This window comes from Canis lupus, chromosome 9 (genome assembly GCF_011100685.1).
Source record: "Canis lupus familiaris isolate Mischka breed German Shepherd chromosome 9, alternate assembly UU_Cfam_GSD_1.0, whole genome shotgun sequence".
Lineage (NCBI taxonomy): Eukaryota > Metazoa > Chordata > Mammalia > Carnivora > Canidae > Canis > Canis lupus.
The window spans coordinates 14,798,985-14,815,969 of NC_049230.1; the positions used below are offsets into that span (position 1 = coordinate 14,798,985).

Below are 16,985 nucleotides of genomic sequence, written 5' to 3' on the forward strand. Positions count from 1 at the left end.
CGCGGCCTGCCCCGCCCCTGCCGCCGTCTGGTTGGCGGCGGGGGCCGCGGGCGCGGGGCGGGTCCGCCGGCGGGGCGGGGCGGCCGGTGCCCGGGGGCGGGCGGGCGGCAGGACAGCGGCCGGAGCCCGAGCCCGAGCCCGAGCCCGAGCCCGAGCCGGAGCCGCGGCGGCCGCGGAGCACGGGCGCCGGCGCAGTACAATGAAGGAGCCAGCGGAGCCGGGGTGAGCGCGACCGGGGCCGGGCAGGAGGCGGCGGAAGGAGCGCCCGCGGAGAAGGCCGGGGCCGGGGGCGGCCCGACCCCACTGGGTCCCGGCTGCGCGGGGGGCCGGCGGCCGTTGGTGCCCGGGGCGCGGGGATCGGCCGCCGGGGGCCCCGCCCCGCCCCGCTGTCGCGGCCCGGGGTTGGCGGGGACGCGCACCTGCGACGCCCCCGGGCGAACCCCTGTCTCCTCTGGGGGCGGGTGTGGCGGTTTGGGCTTGACCCCGACGGGAGGCGCCGGCCAGCCGGTCCCCGCAGCCTGCGGTGGCGGGCTCGGGGCTCCGGGCTCACCCCGGGCCCGGGAGGGCAGTCCGCACGCAAACTAAGGCAAAACAGCCTGCGATTTTATGAATGGGGCCCCGGGTTCCTGCCGCCCCCCTCGCCCACGTAGCGAGGCGCTTGCAAGTGCAGAACCGCAGCTACTTTTACGGGGACCCATCAGGGGTTGACTGCGCTTAGGTGGTTTTTGTCCAACTGCTGGGAATCGCGGGTGGCCGTGGGCTGGTTTGCGTGTCCTTAGGAGGCGGCAGCGTGCCGACCGCCGGGGGATAGGAAGGTTAACAAGTGACATTGGGCTGAGGCCTAACGCCAGGTGCCGTGCCCGGGAGCGCGGGTGTGACGGTGGAGGCTGTGCTGCCGGCCGCTGGCGAGCGCGCCGCGGAGCCCGGGGGACCCGGGGACGGAACGCACAGCCTCCGCGCTGCACCGGGCACGCCGCCACGTTGCACGCGCGACGCGGGAGCTGGTGCAGGGGAGTCTGCCCCTTTTTGAAAAAACAAAAAACAAAAAACAAAACAAAAAAAAAAAACGGCTTCTAGAAAACTTAGCCCCTCAGTGGGTTGATGGTTCCTTAAACCGTCGGTTGTTATGGTTACGGGGCATCAAATGTAAGGGCAAAGTCTGTTTCCACCCTCGCTCTTTCTCCAAAGCGACGAAGTACTTTGTCACTACGTTTTACAGACACGGCTCAGGGAGGACGTACTTTTTTAGAGTTGAAGGGAAAGCGTGGGCTCCCCCGAAGGCAGGGGCGGTAATGCCGTATTCCTGTGTCAAGTCCACCATGGCTGCTGCTCCGCACAAGAATTGAAAGGGACCAGCCTTCTGCATGTTTCAGTGATTCTCATCAGAGGATTTAAAGGAGTCCTTTGAGGAGCCAGACATGAGCTGGAAGGAAAACAGTGAGTGACTTTTTTTTATGGAAACCAATGAGGAAAAACCGGAGGAGCCAATGATCCTTGAACTCCAGGTTCGGGGGTATTTGAGGAGTCTGGGTGTGTGGGTTTAAAACGATGTGACACCGTGAAGCTTATCTCATAGGAGGTACTGGAAGAGTAAAACAGACTTTCCATGGGGATCCCTGGGTGGCTTAGTGGTTTAGCACCTGCCTTCAGCCCAAGGTGTGACCCTGGAGTCCCCCTGGGATCGAGTCCCACACCAGGCTCCCTGCATGGAGCCTGCTTCTCCCTCTGCCTGTGTCTCTGCGCCACCCCCCCCCCCACCCCCATGTGTCTCTCATGAATAAATAAATAAAATCTTTTTTTTTTTTTTTTTTTTTTTTTTTTAAATAAATAAAATCTTAAAAAAAAAAAAAAAACCAGCCTTTCCTATTAACTCATGGTCAACTCTTAATCTATTTTGGTATTTTAGATTCTTCCAAGAATTGGAAGTTGGAATTTCCAACTTATGGAAAACTAGTAAGCCTCCTAAGGTGATGGGTATAGAGTGGGTTTTTTGCCATACACTTTCTGTCTTTCACACAGGCCTCTCCAGGAATGTTACTAGTGAAGGCCTCAAGTCAGTATGTGGAGGGCTCTGGGGGAACTCAGCTTGGCCTGTACATTTATCTCCAGGAAGAGGTGCTGTGCCTGAGAGGAAGGAGATTAACAATCCAATTCAAGTCAGAGGTGGAGGTAATGGAGACAACTGACAAGTAGTAGCCCAGGGGCTGGGACAGAGGGAGGGAAGGGAAGGGAAGTGCAGGAGTTTCCTTTGGCTAAGTTATCTGGAGCTTGGAGGTTTGAAGAGAATAGGATGTCCTCCTGTGGGAGGGTTGGAGATAATCACATATACCAAACGTTTTGTTTGTCAGAGATTATGTTTTTAGAATACTTCTGGAAAAGCAGCAAGAGAGGTTAGGCTTTCAGGTAGAATAAATGTACAGGATGTTTGGGAGTTTGCATCAAAAAGTAATTGCATATAGCGGAAAAATATTCATTCAACTAATTTTTCTTGAGTTGGTAGTGTGCCAGAAACTGCAAGGCACTATGGGTTACGGTGGAAAAAAACAAAACGGATAGAGGGTTTGTTTTCTACCTGCCATAGGGTTTGCCTTCCTTCCAAGTCAAAAGCTCTCTTTTGAGGATGTTCTGAAGTCCTTGAGGAAAGAAAGGAGAGAAATGCACAAAATATTGCTTAATGTAAGAGCAAAACAGAACAATGGGAAATTCTTCCCACTGTAGTTTACTGTTGGTGTCAAACTGAAACTTCAAAGAGTGGTTTTCTGTGTCAGGTTTGGTATAAAACTATCTGCATCCTCATATCTATTGACCAATAACTTTTCATGATGTCAGTTCCTGTTCTTTTTTTCTTTCTTTTTAAAGATTTTATTTATCTGTTCATGATAGAGAGAGAGAGAGAGGCAGAGACATAGGCAGAGGGAGAAGCAGGCTCCATGCAGAGAGCCCAACGCGGAACTTGATCCCGGGTCTCCCGGATCATGCCGTGGGCAGGCGCTAAACCCCTGAGCCACTCAGAGATCCCCTTTTTCCCTCATCAATTTATTTATTCAAAAATTTAGAACTTCATTGAACAAATACTGTCCCTGGCCTCTAGGTGCTTCCATTTCATTTTCTTTGCCTGAGTAACCCTCAGCATCTACTTTCCTCTCTCTGATCTTTATTCTCTCCTGAGGGTCACAGGGTGTTATTGAGGTCACAGGGAACATGTGTTCCTTCATTCTGTCCCAAAGCAGAAGGCAGGGAGTATAGAAAAGAGCATCTGTTGAATTTCAACTCTGCTATACACCACTTTCCTTTCTCTCTCTCCTTGGAGATATCTATATCAATATAGGTATAGTTATAAATATAGATAGAGATATCTTCTCCAGTCCTTGAGCAGCCCTCTGAGGGAGATCGATGGAGGTAGCCTCATTTTATGGAAGAGGGAACTGAAGCTCAGAGCAGTTCAGTAACTTGTCTAGAGTGATAAGTTGGTTAGGTGGTGGCGCAAGAATTTCAATCTAGGACTTTCTGATTCCAAAACGTGCTTTTTCCATTGTACTGCATTACTTCTCTCAGAAGAGGAATGGCATGCTAGCACAGTGCCTTCTTTGGACATATGAAAGGTCTGGTTCAGAGATGTTCAGGGAATTGCCACAGTTAATGTACTTATGGTGAATCAAGAATTTGCACCCTGTGTCTCTGCTTGGTACCTTTATGGGTCATTCATGTGGCTGCCAGGAAATCTGAGTTTACTGCTGTGAAAAGGTGACCCAACTTACCAGGGCATATCCCAATGCTTCTGTTGAGCAGCTCTGTGATTATTGTTTCTCTCTGTACCTCAGTTTCTTTATCTGTAAAATGGGACAGTATTCACATTCCAGCAATGCTAAGACAAGTACAGTTTGTCTCATATTAACATATCTAAAGAAAATTATTTTAAAATCTGTGGGTTCTCACAGTTGTAGTTGGCAGAGGTGTCTTTTTTTTTTTTTGTACATTCAATGATGGTACGTCTTATAGTAGTGGGGTCCTACGTTAGATGAACTATAGTAGTACATTCTTTATTTTATTTTTTAAGAATATTTTATTTATTTGAGAGAGAGCGAGAGAGCATGAGCAGGGTGGGGGCAGAGGGAGCGGGGCAGAGGGAGAGAGAGAAGCAGATTCCCTGCTGAGCAGGGAGCCAAACTCAGGACTCCATCCCAGGACCCTGGGATCATGACCTGAGCTAAAGGCAGGTGCTTAACTGACTGAGCCACCCAGGCACTCCATAGTACATTCTTTATAGGTAGTCGTGGTGCCTGGCACATAGTGAGCACCCAATATCAGTTGATGGTTCTGAATGACAGGGCTAGGGTTAACTGGTAGGTGGCTCTGGGGTATATCTGGAGAACATCTCATAAGATTTTCCACTTGGAACCTAGGCAGTAATGCATAATCTGTGGGCTGGAGGGATGTTTTCCAGTTCGCCTGGAACTCTGTCCTTTGGCTGACTCTTGTCCCCATGAGAAGCATTAACTTCAGGAGCTAACGAGCCATGGACAGACAGCTCCCTTTGTCCTGCCTGTTCATTAAGGTCTTTGTCAACTTTAAATCCCATGTTAAAAATAAATATCATTATAAGAAGCTTGGAAGCCTACACTGATGCGAATAGTCTTACATGTGAATTTTAAAGCACCTCAAGGTTATATACAAGATTCTGTGTTTCCCCTTTCAAAACTCCTTATAATGTTTAATTGCTTTGGGTGAAATGTCATAAGATGCCATTAATCAGAAGGAACCTAGGAGGTCATGAAGGTACAGACATGCTCGACTAGCACTGGATGAGGTAGAGAGAACTCTAGAGTGGGCATCAGAAGGCCTGGTCCCAGTTCTGGAGGGTTTATCTTGTTATTGTGTCTGTTCTTGGGCTCTGGACCCCAGGGTGTTTCTGGGCCTCGAGGGTTTTCCAAAATGAGGACTTGATTTCTCAGTCTCCTCCTCTGACTCCTTCCAACACAGTATCAGAGATTATGTGAGTTTATGAACTAAGGATCTGGGAAATTAAATGGTTGAAAGAAGTTCTTCATTCAGGACTCCCAAAGTCTCACTTGGGTGTTTGTGATCAGGCTTTGTAAAGCAGAAAATGATAGTTAGGTGATAACAATATGAGTATCACTCGTGAAGAATTGTTATGTGCTGACGGACACTGTCTCCTTTGCAACTTCACATTGGCACATGGTGAGTAGGAGAGACCACTGTTAATCTTATTTTAAGATGAAAACTCTGAGGTTCGGAAAACTAAGTACCTTGGCTGAAGTCACATAGCAAAGATGAAGAGGGCTTCTGCTACTCTCCAGTACGAGCTCTTTGGTTGTTTCAGGTGGACCCTGCCTCATCTTGGAATCCTCTCAAGCCAAGTGCTCTGGAAGTTTTCCAGCAGGATTGCCCCTGCCTTGAGGTCATATATTCCTAGTCTTTTATCAGGTACTGACACCTGTTTAAATTTGAGTTCTTGTTCAGGACATCTGCTGTGTATTGGGAGAACTCTGTTCAACCTAAAGAACAGCCCCTATGGGCGTTGCAGGCAACCTAAGTCCTTGAAAGGCAAGGTTTTTCTTTGGTGAACAGAAGCCACAAGCTGGGTCACTGTGAACATAAGCAGGACTGTTAAGAGCAGAATCCAGTCCTTTAGTGTGGAAGCTGGTGGGATGGGAAACGCGGGTGGTCTTTGAAACAATCAGGTAACCTTTCCCTTTGGGTTTGCCTAGAATGTTGGTTCTAAGGGCTTTTCCCTAGGCAGGTTATAGGAACTCACAAATTGAGTGCCTCCCTGGCTTATCCTAATAGTTGAGAATGGCACAGGGCAAGAGGAGCCCTCTTCAGTGGTAAGCTTACTGGGGATTTGAGATTTAAACCCACCCCTTGGATCCCTCCTGCAGTCACCTTTCAGAGTCACAATATGCATTTTTTTAGTTTCATTTCTTTGTTGTTTCTTTCTTATAGCTGACATAAGCTGGCCTGTTTTCTTACTTAATTTTAAATCCTTTTTTACATCTAATGTTGTCTTTTAAGCAGTGTTCCTAAAGATGGTTATATTTATCATTCAGGGCTTGAAATAGAGAATTTAAAAATCTTTCCATTGAAAGGACTGCCTGAACAATGATTATTAGTCATTCAATAAATATTTGAGCATCTACTGGAGCCAACCGTTGTGCCTGTCGTTGGAAATCCGTTGGGGAGCAAAATAGATGTGGTCCCTGCTGGCACATAGCACATTATCTAGTCCAGACAATAAACAAGTCAAGAGATGTATGCATTGTGTGTATATATTACATTGTGATAAGTGTGAAGGCTTCTTCCTCTGAAAGGGAAGAACAGGGCACTGAGAAGAAAGAAGGAGAGGGAGCCAGCCATTGGGAGTGTCCAGAAAAGCATTTCTAGAGGGAGCAGCTTGTAGAAAGTGTGACATGGGAAGGAAATGGGGGGAAAGGGGGATCCCTGGGTGGCGCAGCGGTTTGGCGCCTGCCTTTGGCCCAGGGCGTGATCCTGGAGACCCGGGATCGAGTCCCACGTCGGGCTCCCGGTGCATGGAGCCTGCTTCTCCCTCTGCCTGTGTCTCTGCCTCTCTCTCTCTCACTGTGTGCCTATCATAAATAAAAAAAAAAAAAAAAAAGAAATGGGGGGAAGGGGAGACACAGAGAGAACCATGCAAGGCTGGCCTTAGGAGCCAGGCAGTACTTCAGGGGACATGGGGCTTTCTTAGGCTCCTGGTGCCTCGATTTCCCACTTTTGAGTGGGAAATGAGCTGACATCTGGGAAGTCTTGAGAGCAGTGCCAGGCATGTGCAGGAAAGGCTGGGGGTAAAGGTTTGCTGATTTCTCACGCAGTGGGGAACTTAATGTGGAGTGGATGGGCCTCTGTTCTTGGTCAGCATTTTCTGTCCTTCCATGTGTAAAGTAACCACGGGGCTGAAGAGGAGACGAAGATGGCTAATATGCACAGCTACTGGATGCATTCTAGGGTAGCTTGGTGTCGGACAGTCTGTGATGCGCTAACCATGGAGCACCTGTGCCTGGGGAACACTCAGCTTCATTTGCTGTGGGGGCCATGCTCAACCGGAACCCTTGTTCCTCACCTCCTTCCTGCAGTTGTCTGCTTTGGTGTTTCATATGGGAGGTAGATTTTTAGCCTTTCTGTTTCCTTCCTTCCTTCCTTCCTTCCTCCCTTCCTTCCTCTTTCTTTCTTCCTTTCTTTTGACAATTGGTCTTTTTTTTTTTAAAGACTTTTATTTATTTGAGAGAGAGAGAGAGCGTGAGTGCATGAGCAGGGTAAGGGACAGAGTGAGAAGCAGACTTCCCACTGAGCTGGGAGCCTGATGCATTTCAAGTCTGGGTCAAGGGCATGGAAAATCCTTTCATAGGATGAATCTGAATCCCCTGGACAGCTCCAAGGATGGATTCCCATGGACTCTTTTCCCCCTTACCCTCTTTCTGGATTAATCTACTCTAAAAACTGTTAGATTCCTTCAGTGAACCCAAACTGTGAAGAGCATTTCTCAATTTTCCCCTTGTTTTCTACCATGCTTGCATTCATTCATTCATCACCCAGCATTTAAGGAGCTTGCACAATGCGTCAGATAGTGTGCTAGGTACTGAGTATATAGTGGTGAGCAAAATTGACAAGGTCCTTGTCCTCCTGGAGGAAGGAGAAAAGCAAATATGTCGTAAGAAGTAGTGAGAAGTGCTACAAAGGATGAGAGCAAACCGAGTAAGGTGAGAGAGGTAAAGTAAGTAAGAGAGATGGAGCTGTTTCCTGATGAAGGAGCAGGTGGTTCGGTTTCTGAAAGGCCTAGCTCCCTTCCTCCTGGGAACAGAAAGGTGCCTGGAATATCATAAACCAAGAGGAGAGGCACAGGCCCAGCTGAGGGAGAAGGCAGGAGGGGCTAGATCATACAGCACTTTGCAGAACACGGGTCTTATTCCATGAGTAGCAAGAAGCTCTCATAATGTTTTGAGCAAGGATGTGGCATGCTCCTATTAGGATTTTTTTTTAATTTTTAAATTATTTTAAACAAGATTTTATTTATTTGAGAGGGGGAGAGAGCGAGAGCAAGAGTGTAAGAGCAGGGGAAGGGAGAAGCAGACTCCCTGCTGACAGGGGAGCTGGACTCGGGGCTCAATCCCAGGATGGAGAGATTGTGACCTGAGCCACCCAGGTGCCCCTAATTTTTAAATTGTTTTTAAAAGTAAGCTCTGCCCCCAATATGGGGCTTGAATGCAAGACCCTGAGATCAAGGGTCGTATGCTCTGCTGACTGAGCCAGCCAGGTGCCCCCATATTAGGAGTTTTTAAAACCACCCCCACTACAGTGGGGTGAATAGATGGAAGTCCTGTGGAGAGAGCCATGAGGGGGCTGCTGCTGTCTTCCAAGCAAAAAGGTGGTCCTTTGGGTCAGAGTGGTGGCAGCAAAACTGGAGAGAAAGAGACCATTCAGGAGAGGTTTAAAAAATAAAATCACAGCACTTGTGAAGGACTAGGTAAGGGCCAGCTTGCATTTGCAGTGAAAAGAAATGTAAATTACTTCTGGCAGAAAACATTGGCTGTGCGTACTCTGCAACTCACTGGTATTACACTTCCCTTGGCACCTATTTTTCAGAATTTCTAGATAAATTTAAAGCTGTTCTCCATATTTGCTCTTAAATCTATTCTTGAAAACTGTCATCCACTTTTGAAACCTATTCATCAAGCATCTACTATGTGCTGGGAATAAATAGGTGACCAAGGAAGCTCAGGCCCTCAGCCTGTCTCTGCATCCTCCAGGCTGGGGGTTGCCCTACGTCCTGCAACCTTCATATGGGCCATGTTGCAAGGGCAGCCCTCTTGTCTGGATGGGCTTCCTATCCAAGCTTCAGGAGGCATCATTCTTGCCGAGTATGTCATCAGTATGTCATCGGTATCATGGGGCTCCAAATTGAGGCTTCAAGGTTAGCGTCTTCCATACACAGCCCAGTCAGGGATGTAGTAGTCTTCCTCTCTATCTAGAAGGTAGAGACTATGCCCTGTTTATATTTGTGTCCTCTCCCTCTCATACTTCCTGACCACTCCCCCACCCCCAAACCAGAGTGTTCTGCCCTTGGAGGTATTCACCAGGTGTTTGTTAATGGCCCCTAATGGTACTACTCAAACATAACGCTAGATGGGCCCTAAAAAGGGCTCTGGGCAGCAGTAGGAGGGGAAGAATCTTCCTGATGTTGGGAGACTCCCAGTTGGAGAGAACAGAGAACGGAAGCAGCTGTGTTTACACCTGACCCTGCAGGTGGGCAGATTTGCCCTCTCCTTGAGGCCAGCTTCCAATAAAGGGAGAAATCTACCTCCTCAGATCACCTATTACGTGGGAGGAAATCATAGGAGACACCTGGATCTTCACCGGGACTTTGAAGTTCTAAACAGGAAATGGTCTTGAGGCAGAGATAGCGGTTACATTTCTTCTACAACTTTGGTGGTTGTAATTCTGAGAGAGAAAACTGATGTGGGATGTCATTAGCTGGTTTCCTAGGTAACTCTTTTTTTCTTTTGTTTTGTTCTGGAAGAATGGTTTGGGTCGCTAGACCAGAGACAGGGTATTTATTGAAGACAAGAGTGCTGTGTTTTCCAGGAGCCTTGCATGTCTGGTTGGGAAGGCTTTAAGCTGAGTATTAAGGGGATAGAAGAGAAAAGTATTAAAAAAAAAAGATAAAGTATACAGGAAATTTGCAGAACCAGATAACAGAGACCTGTGTGACTCAGCAGCAGTGTGGTGCCCAGAAACTCTCAAGTGGACATTAGCACCAAAGCTGCTTGAGAACAGCGTGGAGGGAAGGGGTCAGGTATCTATCTGTAAACTCATGCCTGAGGGTGAGCGCCTAGTGCCTCCAGGCTCTGGAAACCTTAACAGCACAGCCAGGTAAATATGATCTGCTGGTAGGCCTGATTGGAATAGAGCAAAGTAGTATGGGCACACCTGGCCCCAAACAAAGTCCCAGGAGAGACTCCCTTTTTGTTCCTTGACCACAGAGTGCTGGTGGCAAGCATTCCAGTTATGACAGAAAGAGCTGGTATGTAATTGTAGGCTGGCCTGCCACACCGAGGTGGCAATGATTTTGTTCCATAGATCTTAAAAGAGGCCTTCGACAAATGTAGTAGATCATGAAAATGTTTGTAGGTGAATTTTTTTTTTTTTTTTTGTAGGTGAATTTTATTAGAAGTGGACCATGCAGTAAATTTTAATACTATTTTGCTGGTATTTTTTTTTTACCTCTGAGAGCAGGTAGAGGGAAGTATGTGTGTGTGTGTGTGTGTGTGTGTGTGTGTGTGTGTGTGTGTGTGCTGGGCGGGGTGCTGTTTGGATCTAATGATGACAAATAAGGAAAAGCCAGTTGAGAGTGTGGGTAGGGTAAAGCCATCCAGAGGGCAAGGGAGCCTGTGACCGCAGCCCAGAAATAAGCACAGAGCTCAGGTTTAGGCAGGCTGGCTCCACAGCCCCTGCCTTTGGAGCATCTCCTACCTTATACTATTGTTTCCTTTGACACTAACTGCTCCTCACATAAGCTGAACAGGAGCCATCTTCATGTCCTCAAATCCAGATCCTTTTGGAAAAGACTTTTTGAGTATCAGGCCATAGTAATGACTGATTTGGTTTGGCTCCTCCTCGGTCTCCCATCTGCCTCATCACCCTAAGAGTTAAGAGTAGAAATTGCAGTACCTGTCCTAGAAGTCTGAAGGGAGTTATCCTCAGGGAGAGTTGAGCTGCTTGCCCTGGCTAAGTTCAGAGGCAAGATCGAAGTGGAAAATAAGTCAGAGTAGTAGAAAACCCATGGGAAAGGAGTTGCCTTTGTTTTAATTTCCCAGGGTAGGCTAATGTCTGTGGGGATGTGATGAGTGGTATTCGATCCTGATGGGGTAGGTTAATAGTAAAGCAAGAACATTAATTTTTTTAAGGCTTAAAACTCCCAACAGAAATGACTATTGATCATACTCTGAGCCAGAGACTAAACTCATTTGGTCAGCCTAGCTTTTGTCTTAAGGCTTGACTGCGATCAAGAGGGGTGTTGGCAGAGGCGTAACAGCCTGAAGCAAATTTTATTTCATGAGGTCTGATTTGTGGTTCAAAAATCTTATGAAAAGAAAAAACATATCTTGAGTTTCTGAATTAAGTGAGAGTTGCTTTGGCAGCAAATGTAAGCAAGAATTTTCTGGGGCGGATGGTCAAGAGGTCCTTCCAGCTATATGAATGGTATAATGCCAGAGTGTTAATCTCAAAAAATAAAATGTTAAACATGTTTTTCAAAAAGAAAAAAATATATATGACCCACAGCTTAGAAGTAGTCTTCCAGGAATTGCAGATGTAGCTACTTCTAAATCCTAACTGTACTGCGGCCTAAGAATTTTAGCCATTTTGTGTTATCTGGCAGAGTTGACCCATTAGCTGCAAGAATTTTCTGGGGCGGATGGTCAAGAGGTCCTTCCAGCTATATGAATGGTATAATGCCAGAGTGTTAATCTCAAAAAATAAAATGTTAAACATGTTTTTCAAAAAGAAAAAAATATATATGACCCACAGCTTAGAAGTAGTCTTCCAGGAATTGCAGATGTAGCTACTTCTAAATCCTAACTGTACTGCGGCCTAAGAATTTTAGCCATTTTGTGTTATCTGGCAGAGTTGACCCATTAGCTGCGATTTCCTCTTCCAGAAATACCCTCCTGTTTATCCTGGGCTCCTCGCACAGCGCTACACCAGGGTATGGTGGCCTCTCGCCCGGCACCGCAGAGTGAGAGAGCACCGTTGGTAAATGTTCAGTGAGATGGGTACTTTATAGCAAGCTAAGGAAAAAAGTGTGATTTTTTTTTTTTTTTTGCCATAGTTTTCTATTTGAGGAATTCATATGGGTGCCCAAATTGGTGTTTAAAGGGGAAATGAGAGGTTTTTGCCACCTTTAGGCAGGGTCGTTACCTGGTTCAGCTCTGTCAGTTCATGTGTCTGCTCATTGTTGTAGGGTGCATATCCACATCTCTCAGTGGGGTGATGCTATTGCGTAGGAAGGGAGTGACCCTGCCAGACAAACAGGAAGCCCTGAAACGAGCTTTGGAACTGCATGTCTAACCAGCCTAATGATTTCAAGCCAAAATCTTTGGGGCTTGAGAAAGGAGTCCTCAAATGGGTTATCCCCACATGGAGTTAATATGGGCTGGTTATCCAGTGATCCCTTGAGCATTCAGCAGATGACACTGCTCCCAAGACAGTGGCTGTGCTTGGAGACTGTCATGGGGGCAGGTCCAGACTCTCTCTTGCAGTTAAAGTCAGTCTTCTGTAACTCTCTTAAGAGTCTCTTGAAAGTCTTTGTCCACTTTGTCATTCTTTTTAAGGAAGGTCTCGAAGAATCTTTCTTTTTTTTTTTTTTTTAAATTTTATTTATCTATTCATGAGAAACACAGAGAGAGAGAGAGAGAGAGAGAGAGAGAGGCAGGGACACAGGCAGAGGGAGAAGTAGGCTCCATGCAGGGAGCCCGATGTGGGACTTGATCCCGAGGCTCCAGGATCACACCCTGGGCTGCAGGCAGTGCCAAACCACTGCGCCACTGGGGCTGCCCAGGTCTCGAAGAATCTTAAAGCAAGTATTTGCATAGCATTAAACACGATAAATTCTTAATTAAAGAATGGCTAATTAGATTTTTTTTCTTCCTGATTAATAGCTAGCTTATACGTTAGTCTGCCAGTTTTTCTTTTTTAACTTCAGGAAGCATTTAAGTATGTTTTGGAATATTTGCTTTTCAATTTTTTGGTTGGTTGTAGAGTGTCTAGAAAGGAGCCATCTATTTTCCCTTAAGGTTTTGGCTCTGTGAAGCTTTGGGAGACATTGTTTTCTTGGGGCAGGACTTCACCTTGCTCTCTCTCTTCTCTCCTGCCCAGACTTCTAAGAGACCACACACCCACTATCCAAACGGTATACATCAAAACTCTCTACCTCTTACTCAGAACAGTGTAATGAGTTCTTTAAATCAGGGTTTTTAACCTTGGGAAGGGGAAGGGAACAGTCTTGTATCTTCTTGCAAATTGAAGGTGAAATCTTGCGGGTATTTGTGTATCTGTGTTTGGTGGTGGGTGTCTTACTTAGGTCCATCAGGCTTTCAAGCAGCTGTTGAAGGAGAAAAGGAAGAACTCCAGCTCTGAAGTCTCTGTACCTCTCAGCTAGTAAGCTCTAAAGCCAGCTTTTTAGAACAGAGGGACATATTAACAGTAAGGAAGAACCTAGAGTACAGACTGCAGGTTCCTGACTGGTAGCTCCATGCACACAAGCCTGGTTTCTACCATCATACCTGGCTACCCCTGGGTCCCTGAGATCCTCTTTCCTCCCTGCTGGGCCCTCTCCTCTCTTCAAATCCTTGAGGTATCCTTTATTGAGAGAGCACTGGATAAACTTGTCCTACAAGCCAGGTACCACGTGCCAGGATATTTTGTCTTTGGTTTCTTTAGTAATTTTATTTTGACCAAAGCCCTAGCTGCTCCTTAACTTCTCGTAAGCCTCTCCTCTCATTTGTCTTGTGCTTCTTCCTTATATCACCTTCTCTTTCTCCCCTTCTATCTCCCCCCTCCCTTTTTTCCCCTTAATGTATTCTGAGTTAGTCTGTTCCCTGTCATTGGCTTTTCTTTTTAGGTCTCATAATTTTTGTCTGCAGCCAGAGAAGGGGCCCAGAGTTAGAGAACTGAGAGGCTGGTCCTCCTAGCTCTGTGGTTCTGGACAGTGGATCCTGCCCCTCCCTGGGATGCCTTGGGGTCTCGGCTCCCCCTCTTCCATCCCAGAGGTCCAGCCATCTGCTCTGGTGGCCTCCACCTGGCCAGGAACACACACACAATTGCTGTCACAGGCTCTGGCCTTTCCTTGTGGACCTCATATGTATCCTCTGATTGGTGAGCTCTGTTCATAAAAGTATGATTCCATTTTATATGCTTTATTTCAGTGTTGCCAGAGGCAGAAAAGACAAAAGCTACTGCTTTCAGAAAGACTGTTCTTTTTTTTTTTTTTTTTTTTTTAAGATTTTATTTATTTATTCATGAGAGACACACACAGAGAGAGGCAGAGACACAGGCAGAGGGAGAAGCAGGCTTCATGCAGGGAGCCTGACATGGAACTCCATCCTGGCTCTCCAGGATCAGGCCCTGGGCTGACGGCGGCACTAAACTGCTGAGCCACCCAGGCTGCCCAGAAAGACTGTTCTTGCAGGGGCAGGCCACTATAGAAGAGAGCGTTGGTGACAAATGTGCAAACAGCAGAAATTTAAATTACAGAAGATGATCATTTTCTGCCTTGGGTAGTTTAAGCTTCTTTCCCTCTCTGAATTTCTCCCCCAGTGCTCGGGGGGGGGGGGGGGGGGGGGGGGGGGGGCAATGGTCTGGTCCTGAATGGATTTGGGAGGAAAGTCTCCTTCTCTTGCTGCTTTTGAGGATTCATTAGCCCCTTGGCAGCACTCACCTTCACATGGAGGCAGGCATGTGATCCAGGAAACTCTGCTTAGGAAACCAGATCTCTTAATTGATAGAGCCATCTCATGAGCTAGTGATGCAAGCTGTTGGTAATTACAAAAAACGTACCATGAAATTCATCTAAAATTAATGAAGAGTTAGCACTGTGGATTTTAAATACAGAGGAAGTTATGGCACCAGCTCTTAGTTATCTGAGTAGATTACTTCTTGCTGGTCTATTTAAGCCTTTAGCTGGCTTCCCTTTGCACCCCATTGTGCCCGTGGGCTCCCTTCCCATTCTGCTCTGCTTGGTTCACATTCCTCCCACATGGACCCATTTTAACGGGAAGTTAGCAAAAAATGCCGTGTATTCCCAAGTCAATTGTTTGGCATTATCCATTCCACTTTTCTCTTCTGTGAACACAGAGAAGCAAAAGGTCCGATGTGTTTAAAAGAAAACAATAAAAATGTATGGAGAATGAACACTTGTGAGTGAAAATCAGCTAGATGAATAGAACATGTTTGCTTTTCCTGACATTGATTTTTTTTTTTAATTTTTTTTTTTTTTTTAAATTTATGATAGGCACACAGTGAGAGAGAGAGGCAGAGACACAGGCAGAGGGAGAAGCAGGCTCCATGCACCGGGAGCCCGATGTGGGATTTGATCCCGGGTCTCCAGGATCGCGCCCTGGGCCAAAGGCAGGCGCCAAACCGCTGCGCCACCCAGGGATCCCCGATTTTTTTTTTTTTTTAGAGGAGCATTGTTCAGTGTTTCATTTTGTGTGTATGTCAACATTTGAAGGTCTCTAGATCAGTGTGTACATACACTGAGATAAATGGCTGAGGTATTTTGCGGCTAAAATTTTTATTTTATATTGTGATATACTTTATAGGTATATCATCCCTTGATGTAATAGAAAGGATTTCTGGTCTATATGTGCTTCTATTTGACTTGAAAAACAACTAACTGTTCCATTTTAAACAGATTTCAGGACAATGGTTTTGAGACATCTCAATCGTACTGTTTTTAGACTCTGAAGACAGAATTGTCAAATTATAACAAATAGTGTTAGAAATTATTTTGCAATTGCCTCAGCAGATTGTAATTTCTCCTTCTGTACAAATAGTTCTGGAAATAATAGTGTAAAGATACTTTTTTACAAAACTGATTATTTTCCAAATACAGTGGTACCTTTTGGTTTAGGAGAAATGATAAAGATTGTGGTCCAGGAGACAGAGAACAGGTGTTTGTTTTTTTTTGTTTTTTTTTTTTTTTTAGCTTCTCTTTTTTTTTTTTTTTTTTTTAAGCTTCTCTTTTATTATACCTTTGGCCACATTTTTGAAGAGAGACCAAGAATTGCTGTATGTGTGAAAGCATACTGGTAACTGGGTAGAGTTGAAATGAAGGTGAGATTTTCAGAGTAATAAGGTCACTTTCTTATGTGGCTTGTAGAAACAAAGGATGTGCGATCACAGCAGGTTTAGCAGCTGGGGTTGGTGGAAGTGGAGAGTCCATGTAATCTGAAGAATATTTAAATTGGTATGATATTTAAATTTCCAAGGTAGGAAAAACTAGAGAACAACGGTTTGTTAAAACCAAAGTAGGAAATAAATTTTTAAAAACAGGAGGCGGAAAGTGCATATATGCATCTTATAGGATGTTGAAAAAAAAAATTTAGGTACCTAGGACCTAAATTTGAGGGATTTTGAGGGAGCCAGAGGACAGCAGGAACAGTGCCTTAAGGATTACATTTGATGTAGAAGCACTCAGTCAAATAAAAAAACTTGCCTAGGAGGAAAGTTTCTGTAGAGATGTGCCCTGCATTTTGAGTGATGTATGAAGCACTGCAGACTCAACATTAATTTTGATCTTTACGAAGCTGGATAAAATAATCTGTTTCTGAGGAAAAAATAGTAGTTATCATGAAGTGTCAAAGCCCTTCAGTGGAAAAGGCCAACACTCGAGAGTCCAAAACAAATTCAGGAATCAACATCCTAAGTGCAGACCTCTTGCTCCCTTACCATCTTGACTTACCTTATCATGTGGTCCAATGGGTTCTTTTTGGGCACCCCAGAAATGCAAGGGATCCATACCCATAAAACAAGTGTTGCAGCTAGTACTTTGGCTTCTTAATATTTTTCCTGAGAAAAAGTGTTTGATCTGCAACAGTTCCCAACTGGGTAAAAATCTTGCTTACCAGATGTGGCTCTTAGAAAATTTGGGTTCCGAAAATAATGGATAATTCTGCCACCCCTTGAAAGAGTGTTTTTTTTTTTTTTAAGATTTTATTCATTTATTCATGAGAGACACAGAGAGAGAGAGAGACAGGGACACAGGCAGAGGGAGAAGCAGGCTCCATGCAGGGAGCCGGAGGTGGGACTCGATCCTGGGTCTCCAGGATCGCGCCCTCGGCTGAAAGGTGGCGCTAAACCGCTGAGCCACCCAGGGATCCCCAAGAGTGGTGTTTTAACTTTTGGAATATATACCCCTGTGAACCTCTGAACACTATGTGCCGTCTCCCTAGGAA

The 16,985-nt window shown here is 45.8% G+C and overlaps 1 protein-coding gene across 1 annotated transcript in view; it reads left to right on the forward strand.

Annotated features, from left to right (window-relative positions):
• The first annotated feature begins 119 nt into the window (after positions 1-119).
• The window catches only part of TEX2 (testis expressed 2), a 101,546-nt gene continuing 84,680 nt past the window's right edge, over positions 120-16,985 (forward strand). The window contains 2 exon segments of the mRNA XM_038546863.1: positions 120-222; positions 1,220-1,437. The gene's annotated coding sequence lies outside the window, so the exon portion shown is untranslated.